The sequence below is a fragment of the Quercus suber genome, unplaced genomic scaffold, assembly GCF_002906115.3.
Source record: "Quercus suber isolate HL8 unplaced genomic scaffold, Cork oak 2.0 scaffold_1196, whole genome shotgun sequence".
In the NCBI taxonomy this organism is placed as follows: domain Eukaryota; kingdom Viridiplantae; phylum Streptophyta; class Magnoliopsida; order Fagales; family Fagaceae; genus Quercus; species Quercus suber.
The window spans coordinates 40799-49869 of record NW_027070592.1 but is presented as its reverse complement, the minus strand read 5'-3'; the positions used below and the strand labels follow the sequence as shown (position 1 = coordinate 49869).

The 9071-nt window shown below is 35.1% G+C and overlaps 1 pseudogene; it reads left to right on the top strand.

The window, feature by feature from the left end:
- Nucleotides 1-3250: 3250 nt before the first annotated feature.
- LOC136065823 (1-aminocyclopropane-1-carboxylate oxidase homolog 1-like) lies at nucleotides 3251-6038 on the top strand (annotated as a pseudogene).
- Nucleotides 6039-9071: the final 3033 nt, after the last annotated feature.

The window sequence follows — 9071 nt, the reverse complement described above, 5'->3', positions numbered from 1 at the left end:
CATTTATAATAAGATTTGCCTCCTCGGACAGAGAATTCATTCAGTCTTATGTGCTTTGCTCTTGTCTGATCATCTCTTGAATCCATACTAGCCGTTGTCAAATTCATTAGGGCCTAGTTCTCCAATCCACTCTCTACAAATTTATTGTATTAGGCTCACTAGGCCAGGACCCCATACATCTTGGGCTTGGGCAGCAAAACTTATCCCTACAAACCCAAACCAAAATTTAACCAAAGCAATAAATAGGGGAGAGAAGACTTTCTGATGAGAAATTTTAAAAAACACAATACCAAAACACTTTTTTTTTTTTTTAATAAAAAAACCATCACCCTTAATCAGAGTTATAAGAAATAAAAAAAATCTACCAAAAGAAAAGAGAGAGAGAGAGAGAGAGAGAGAGAGAGAGAGAGAGAGAGAGAGAGAGAGAGATAGTACTCACTTTTTTTTTTTGTTGGAAAAATATGGATTGAATGGGAGAAACGATATCGAATTTATACAAAATAAAATGGGGGAGAAGAAGAGTCAAAATATAAGAAAGAGAAAATAATGAAGGAGTAATGGTAAAGTAAAGAGTAGTGGGGAGATAAAGAGGCAAAGAAAGATGTTTATTGGATATTGCTTGGGAATGACATTAAGCAAATGCTTGTGCATACTGCATAGTGAAGCAAAAAATCATGACTTAATTCAATGGAAAAAGAAATATAGAATTTAGTCACAACATTATAATTTAGTATATAATCATTAAAAAATTGTTAATAAAGAGTTTATATATATATATATATATATAATATTTTTATTATTTAGTTTTAAATACCATCACTTGAAAAGAAAATTAAAGGCACAAAAAAATGGGTTTGGGTTAGGTCTGGATATCTATTGGTAAAAAATCCTAGTATAAATTGCGTATGAATGCTAATCGAGTATTGGGATAGAGTATTCATGGGTATATTTTTTGGGTCGGGTTTGGGTATACCCAACCCAAACCTGGTCCACGGCTAGGGCTACTATCACAAATTTGTCAAATTTTCTAAATAATAACCATAATTTTATATGGCAAATGTTTTTGACCCCACCAACCTTCCTCAAATTTTACTCATAGAACAAAGTAGAACTTAAATTCCACAACGACACCTCAAATTCAAAGTTTTGAAACCCACACACTTCATAATTCAAATTCAGGAACCCAACCAACAAAATTCAAAATTATACAAAATCCATTTCAGTGTTTAGGATCATGAACAGTGAGATCAGAGGTAGGATGGATTGATTAGCGATAGGAGAGACAATGATTGAGAGAGACCTTTCTCTCAAAGAACCCTTGTCTTACTCATCTTGGTTTCTCTAGTTTCAACTTTCAATATGTAAATGTTTTTTTTTCCCTTTAATGTGTTTTCATGTGACAGGCACAAAATTCCATTACTCAGTTTAATAGCAGACTAACTGGAATACTAATTTGGCACATAAGTAAAGTTCAAGGAGCAAATTAGCTAAAATAAAAGCTTAGGAAGTGTAATGACTACTAACCCAAAGTTTAGGAGTATCTTGCATTTTTCTATATATATATAAAAGATCTTTTGTTACCTATATATTGCTCCCCTATGAATTTGTATCACACTAATTGGTAACCTGTACAATACACATGAAAGTTTAACAAAATATAATTTATTTATTTTATTTATTATTTTATTATATTTTTCTCTTAATATAAATTTATTAATTACATATTAAAACATTTATTATAATTGTGTTTATATATGTAAATCAAATGATGGATTATATCATTTTAAAAAAAATTTAATGTGACAATATTCTAATGGAATGTCTAATTATAATAAAATCTTGGGGCCATAAGCAATTGCATCAATCTGGCCAAATTTTTCCGTCTATTTTATACTAAGAACCTACTTTTTCTATTTTACACTACCATTTTTCCAAAACACCCACATCAGTTCATTTATTTTACAATCTTTTCTATTTTAATAATGTTTATTATTATTATTATTTTATCAATATCTATCTTTTTAATATCTTTTTCATCTTAACCTCATCTTAAGTCTCAACCGTGTGATTGTCAAAAAGTCTCAATCGTGTTTTTCCCTCTCTTTCTCAATTCTTCTTTGCCTCTAGGACTCCCTCAACTCTCTTCCTCTCTTATGTCTCAAACCAAAAGGTTTGGTACTCTCTTCCTCTCTTCCTCTCTCATATATCAAAACCAAAACTCACACATGGCAGAAAAGTCGGCGGCAGAAGCAAGCAGATCTGGGCAGCAGCAAGGTAGATTCGTGGCGGCAGCAACGGTGGCAGATTCGATGGGTTTAGCTTGATTTTGAGTTGGGTTTTCTGATGGTTTGATTTGATTTTCTGTTGATTTTGGGTCAATTTTGTGGTGGATTATCAACTGTTGAAAATGGGTTGTAGTAGTGGTGATTGGGTGGTGCTGGGTTGGTGGTTAGGTGGTGTTGGGTTGGTGGTTGGGTGTTTCTCCTCCTTTTCTTTTATTCTTCTTTTGCTGGATTACTGTGTTCGTTGGGATGCTGTGTTTGTTCCGTGTTTCTTTTGCTGGGTTGGTGAATGGTGAAAGAGAGAATATGAATGGTGAGAGAGAAAAATAATAAAATATTATTATACACAGTTATAGTAACCGCGTATATTTACACGGTTATTGTAGCAAGTGTATAAATATACAAATCTTTACACCCACTAATAGGGTTGTCCGCGGAAACTTGGTACTTGACCCAACCGCAATAAGCATCCGATCCGGCCAGAGAACCGGCCGACTCGACGTCGGTGACAGTCGGCGACAGGTCTCTACCTCTAGAACTCGTAAACGGCAGGTCAGTTGGCGGGTTTTCTCCCCCAAACATGAAGAAACCTAACCGAATCAGTGTTAAGGAGCATTTTTCGATGAAATTTTTTAGATCCGGTGAGATCTCAACTAGATCCTTGAAATCTCCATGGGATTTGGTGAGATCTCATTGAATCTAGTGAGATTTTGTCAAATCTGGCGAATTTCCGGCGAAAATATCATCAAAATTTTGCTGATTTTATCGTTGACTTGCTGAATTTTGGCCGATTTTTCGATCTCGGTCTCTGACCAAATTGACCGCCGTTTGTTGAAGGTCGAATAAGCTCAATCCGATCAACCACGCCGGTCGGCGGTGGGTTGAACTTTTGAATATCCGATCTAGTTTGGTCGGTTCCGAGTTGGGCACAAACTCGACCTAAACTGACCTGTGGACAGGCCTACCCACTGATGTGGGTAGTTTTGAAGAAAAATTGTGTAAATTTGGACACTTTTTGTATTATACACATCTTTACACCCGCTGACGTGGATGCTCTAAATCACTTTTTTTGACCATGTATTATAGATAAGGTTCGTTTTGAGCATAACTTCCAGGACTACCTCATAAAGAATAGGAAAATAGGAAAATGGTTGTTACAAGCAGAGATGAAGTGCCAGACTATGATAGAGCAAGGGAGTTGAGGGCTTTTGATGACACAAAAGCCGGTGTTAAAGGACTTGTAGATGCTGGGGTTACTGAGATCCCTCGTATATTCTATCACCCACCAGATAACTTCGACAAGAACTCAGCCACTACTGGTGACACCCAGTTCAGTATTCCTGTCATAGATCTGGAAGGCATCGACAAAGATGTAATTAAACGCAAGGAGATTGTTGAGAGAGTTGGTGAAGCATCAAAGACATGGGGCTTCTTTCAGGTAGTCAATCATGGGATCCCTGTGAGTGTTTTGGAGGAGATGAAGGAGGGAGTGCGTATGGTTTTACGAGCAAGATACTGAGATTAAGAAAGAGTTATATACACGTGACCGCGCGAGACCGGTGGTTTACAACAGCAACTTTGATCCGTACAGCGGAGCAGCGACCAATTGGAGGGATACTTTTTCTTGTATGATGGCTCCTAATCCTCCAAAGCTACAAGACTTGCCAGCTTCGTGCAGGTATGTGATTTACAATTTATAATCGACTGAAATATTTATTAACATTATTGAGCAAAAGATAACGTTAAGAACAACAATATCCTAGGCTTCTAGCCACTTCAAAGATCAAAGTTTTGTAAATGAATAAGTGCAAGAACGACTAGTCTCAAATAAATGAAATGATCATGTAAGTAGGGGTTAAACCTTTAACTCATTGGAATACTAATCAGTAATTAGTGATCACAAATTCACAATAGTGGTTTTTATCTTCTATACAAATACTATTAGGGTCATGTTAACGGGTGTTGCACAGTACCTGTTCTAGATATAAAATTATTATTAGATAGATCATCCGGAGAAAGTGATGATGACGTTTCCCTCCCATCGGCCTTGTCCTGGAGAGTTTAGAGAGCATTATTTTTGAATTATGGTTACTGCTTAATAGGCCTCATACATTTATATTTTTCTTCAAATAACTTAACCAGAAATACATAATGGTAAGCAAATATTATTTTTGAGATTTCAAAGAGTAAACTTTGCAACCTTTGTATTCTTAAATGCTCATTTTGTGAATCCGTATACTATTTCTCGTACCTATATTCTAATGGTTGTATTTTCACTCACATTGAGAATGACTTGTATCCTATGAAGCATGACCACCTTATGTGATTTATATAACTACTAGCAGAGATATACTTGCAGAGTACTCTAAGCAAGTAAAGAAATTGGGGATTTTGCTTTTCGAGTTATTATCGGAGGCCCTTGGTTTGAACCCAAACCACCTTAATGACATTGACTGCGCGAAGGACTTGCAGTTTTGTGCCATTACTATCCCGCTTGTCCACAACCAGATTTAACATTGGGCGCAAGCAAGCATGCTGACAATGACTTCCTCACTGTGCTTCTACAAGACCATATTGGTGGCCTCCAAGTTCTGCATCAGAACAAGTGGATCGATATCCCTCCTTTGCTGGGGGCTCTAGTAGTTAACATTGGAGATCTTCTTCAAGTAAGTCTTCACATTATTTTTCTGATGGAATATTAACGTGTGAGTAATGTGATTAGTTAAGGATAAAGTCTAATATCGAATAACAATGATAAGAATAAGTTGTTAATATAATATTGTTGGATCCAAGTAATTATTATCAATTTTGGTAACGACACTTAAAGATTTAGCAATACATTTTCGTTTTACTCTTCTATTTGTCTACTGGGGATCTTGTTATGCTGCAACTCCTAAAATAAATTGTTTTATGGAAGTGCATAGTATAATCATATTAAAAATACTTAATGACCTGTTGGTCTAATGTGAGAGAGACGGGACTCCAGATTTGAAGCCATTGGCCAAAGAGTATTAATTCCAATGTTCTCAGCTCACCAAAGTAAACTGTTTCCAAGTTCCAACATGGAATAGCTTCTGTTACTCTTAACACATACATTTGATCAAGAGCAAATCCATTTACTTGCATATTGGAAGGATCATTTATGTCCAAACAAATGGAGTACATGAAATTATGTATTAATGATATGAAAAACAATGAAGCTTGTTTTTGTTTCCTTGGTTTGATGCTGGTGTAGATAAATTTCTTATGTATTTCTCAATTTTGATGCTCCAAAATCAAGAGGGATTCTTATTGTTGTAGCTAATTTACAAAATTTTACCGTTTGGTGTTTTCAGCTTATAACAAATGACAGGTTTGAAAGCGTTGAACACAGAGTATTGGCAAACCAGGTAGGTCCAAGAGTATCTGTGGCGAGCTTTTTTTGCACAGGTAGTGTTCAGTCATACCCAAAACTTTACGGCCCCATCAAGGAGTTATTATCGGAAGACAATCCTCCAAAGTATAGGGAAACCACAGTTAGAGACTATTGTAAATACTACATTGAAAAAGGCTTAGATGGGACTTCCGCCTTGCTGCATTTCAAGCTTTGAACTCCGATAATAAAGATGAAGAGAGTGTTAGAATGATTCTTTAGCCTTTCACAATTTCGGTTTGTGATGATGTAAAACTTTTTTTTTTAGACATATTGACTGCATGTTAGTGAAGCATGATTAGAAGCATAAATGAATAAAACTCTTTATATGCAATGTTTGAAGGCTTAATCAAAATCTATGCCATTCTATAGCTCCTTCTTTGTCTTGAAGCCATGACTTATCAATTTTCTGACGGTGAGTTGGTGCATATTACTAAAAGAATTTACTTTGCAAGTTGTTGTTCTACTCTATTATTTGGGAACTTTTAGAAAATTAAAGAAAGAAAAAAAAAAGAAAAAAAAAGCATACACAAAAAGACTTACTTGGCGTGGCACTAGTTGTTAAGACTTGAATCTCAACAGTAGTGCAATCGGGCAAGAAGAGTATCCCTTCTCCCTCCACCGCTATTTTTGGAAAATTTTATTTTGGACAATCATAAGTTTACATTATATTGTTCATATAAAGTGTACACAGTTGTACATATTTCCTTAGTCTACAATGTAAAGTGTACACCAATAGTTTGTAAAAAATATTGTAAGATAATTTGTAGGTAGAGACCGGGCCAGACTATTGAGAGATTGGGGCTAAATTTAAAAAAAAAATGAAAATGTAAATTAATATACATTTAGTATTAACAAGCTATCAACAAATGAAAAAAGACATAAAATAACAGTTTTTTAATATAGTACAATACAACTTGTTGGGAAATTTAGACCCCAGTTAATAGAATTAACAAGTTTTAAGCCCAAGTTGTTAATTAGATTAATTATGAATAAACATTGTTAATAACAAACAAACATCAATATCATGTCAAAATCATGCAGTGGAAAAATAAATAAGACAAGATATGATGATCCAGGAAAACCAATGAAACCAACCAGTTTCACAGTAAAAAACTTAAGGGGAAACCTTCCCGAAAAGCAATCCACTATAGTAAAGAGAAGTTTCAAATCTAGTTCAAAACCTTTGTCTCTAGACTCCACAATTCCTGTAGATGAACTCACAGCAGAAACCTTCTACTGCTTCAGAACCTTTGAACTCTTCAATATATGAATGCCACCTTTTGATGTTGCACGGATCCCAATACGTGACTAACTCTTTTACACGAATCCTAGTACGTGACTCACTCACCAACTTAAGGAAGAAGAATGTTGGCTGCAAAGTTCTTCACTTCATCAACAATGAAGATCAAGAAGCACTTGGTTACAAAACCCTAAGGCGCAAAGACGCAATAGCTTCTTTCAGAGAGAATAAGACATCGGTCACCTTTTGCATATGTTCTCCTTGTATTCTCTTATGTGACGGCCTCTAAAATAAGCCTTATATATGTCTAAGGTTGTGAGAAAAGAAACCCTACACAAATACAAAAGCCTGGCCCACAAATCAAATCTGAAAATTTTGATTTCCGTAACCTCGATAGATAGTAGGTGTCGAGGTTTAATGAAGTTCGACAGATACAGCTATCGAGGTGTCGAGAAGGTGTCAAGGAGACAGAAACTTTCTCGATCAATTCACCAGGTGTCCAGGAGGTGTCGAGATTACGATAAGGAAAAAACTTAAGAAGCTCGATAGATAGCTAGCTGTCGAGAGGTGTCGAGCAGCTGTCGAGTTATCTGTCCACAGGTGTCGAGCTATCTGTCTAGCTTTATTGAACACATTTTCTTCACTTGTTTTTTGGTCCAATCTTCATGGCTTTAATACTAGACTTGAACAACATGTTTCTTGAAGTATTAAACACATCTTAGATCTACCCAAATACAAGTAAAATGCGTTTTGTCAAAAGATTAGCCAACTACATAAAATATGTCCTTAACACAACTATCTATTAAAGTGAACATATGAGGACAAATCACAAATAATCAAACAAAAAATGCTAAACTAAAATACTAATTTGTTAATAAGATTGTTGCTAAGATTATTTATTTATACCTAGTAATGTTTTGTTATCTCTTTAATATAATTATAACAAAATCAAACTAAAAGACAAAACAACACAACCATGTCAATAAAAAACAACATTGCTATTGGTCCATTCTACTACGAACAGTTTCCTTTTAAAAAACTACCAAAGAAAAACATACAAGAAATACTTTACTTTTACTTAGATGAATGGGCCCCAGTGGTTACAAAAGAAATATCTTTCTCCCACACAAGTAATTTGCCTTGTTCTCATAAGTAATTAGATGGTTGTGAGACATTAATTAGGGTGTCCCCAAATAATAGAAATCATTTATTGGAAGATTACTAATCCAATTTGGGCCATAAAATACTTAGCTTCATGTTTAGTAACTTCGCTAGGATATATTTGAACGGTTTTAGACCCCTTAAAACAACCAGATTGGTTAGCCTAGATTAATTAGCCAAGTTGTTACTTAGTCAAACTATGCAATTCTAGGTTAAAGCAATCAAATAATCATATCAAAATAATAAAGCAGCGGAATAGTAAAAGACACAATGATATGATCACCCAGGAAACCACACGGTAAAAACCTGGGGAGGATTTGACCTAGCTATCCTCAAGGTAAACCTGAATCCACTATGCGAAAGAATCGAAGTTCATACAGAAGGACTACAAGCTCCCCGCTTGACTTCCTAATGCTACCCACCAGTAGAACTTACTGACACGACCACGTGCAAGCTCCGAATCCACGGACTCCTTCTTTCTTGGATTCTTTTAAAGAGTTTATATATATATATATATATATAATATTTTTATTATTTAGTTTTAAATACCATCACTTGAAAAGAAAATTAAAGGCACAAAAAAATGGGTTTGGGTTAGGTCTGGATATCTATTGGTAAAAAATCCTAGTATAAATTGCGTATGAATGCTAATCGAGTATTGGGATAGAGTATTCATGGGTATATTTTTTGGGTCGGGTTTGGGTATACCCAACCCAAACCTGGTCCACGGCTAGGGCTACTATCACAAATTTGTCAAATTTTCTAAATAATAACCATAATTTTATATGGCAAATGTTTTTGACCCCACCAACCTTCCTCAAATTTTACTCATAGAACAAAGTAGAACTTAAATTCCACAACGACACCTCAAATTCAAAGTTTTGAAACCCACACACTTCATAATTCAAATTCAGGAACCCAACCAACAAAATTCAAAATTATACAAAATCCATTTCAGTGTTTAGGATCATGA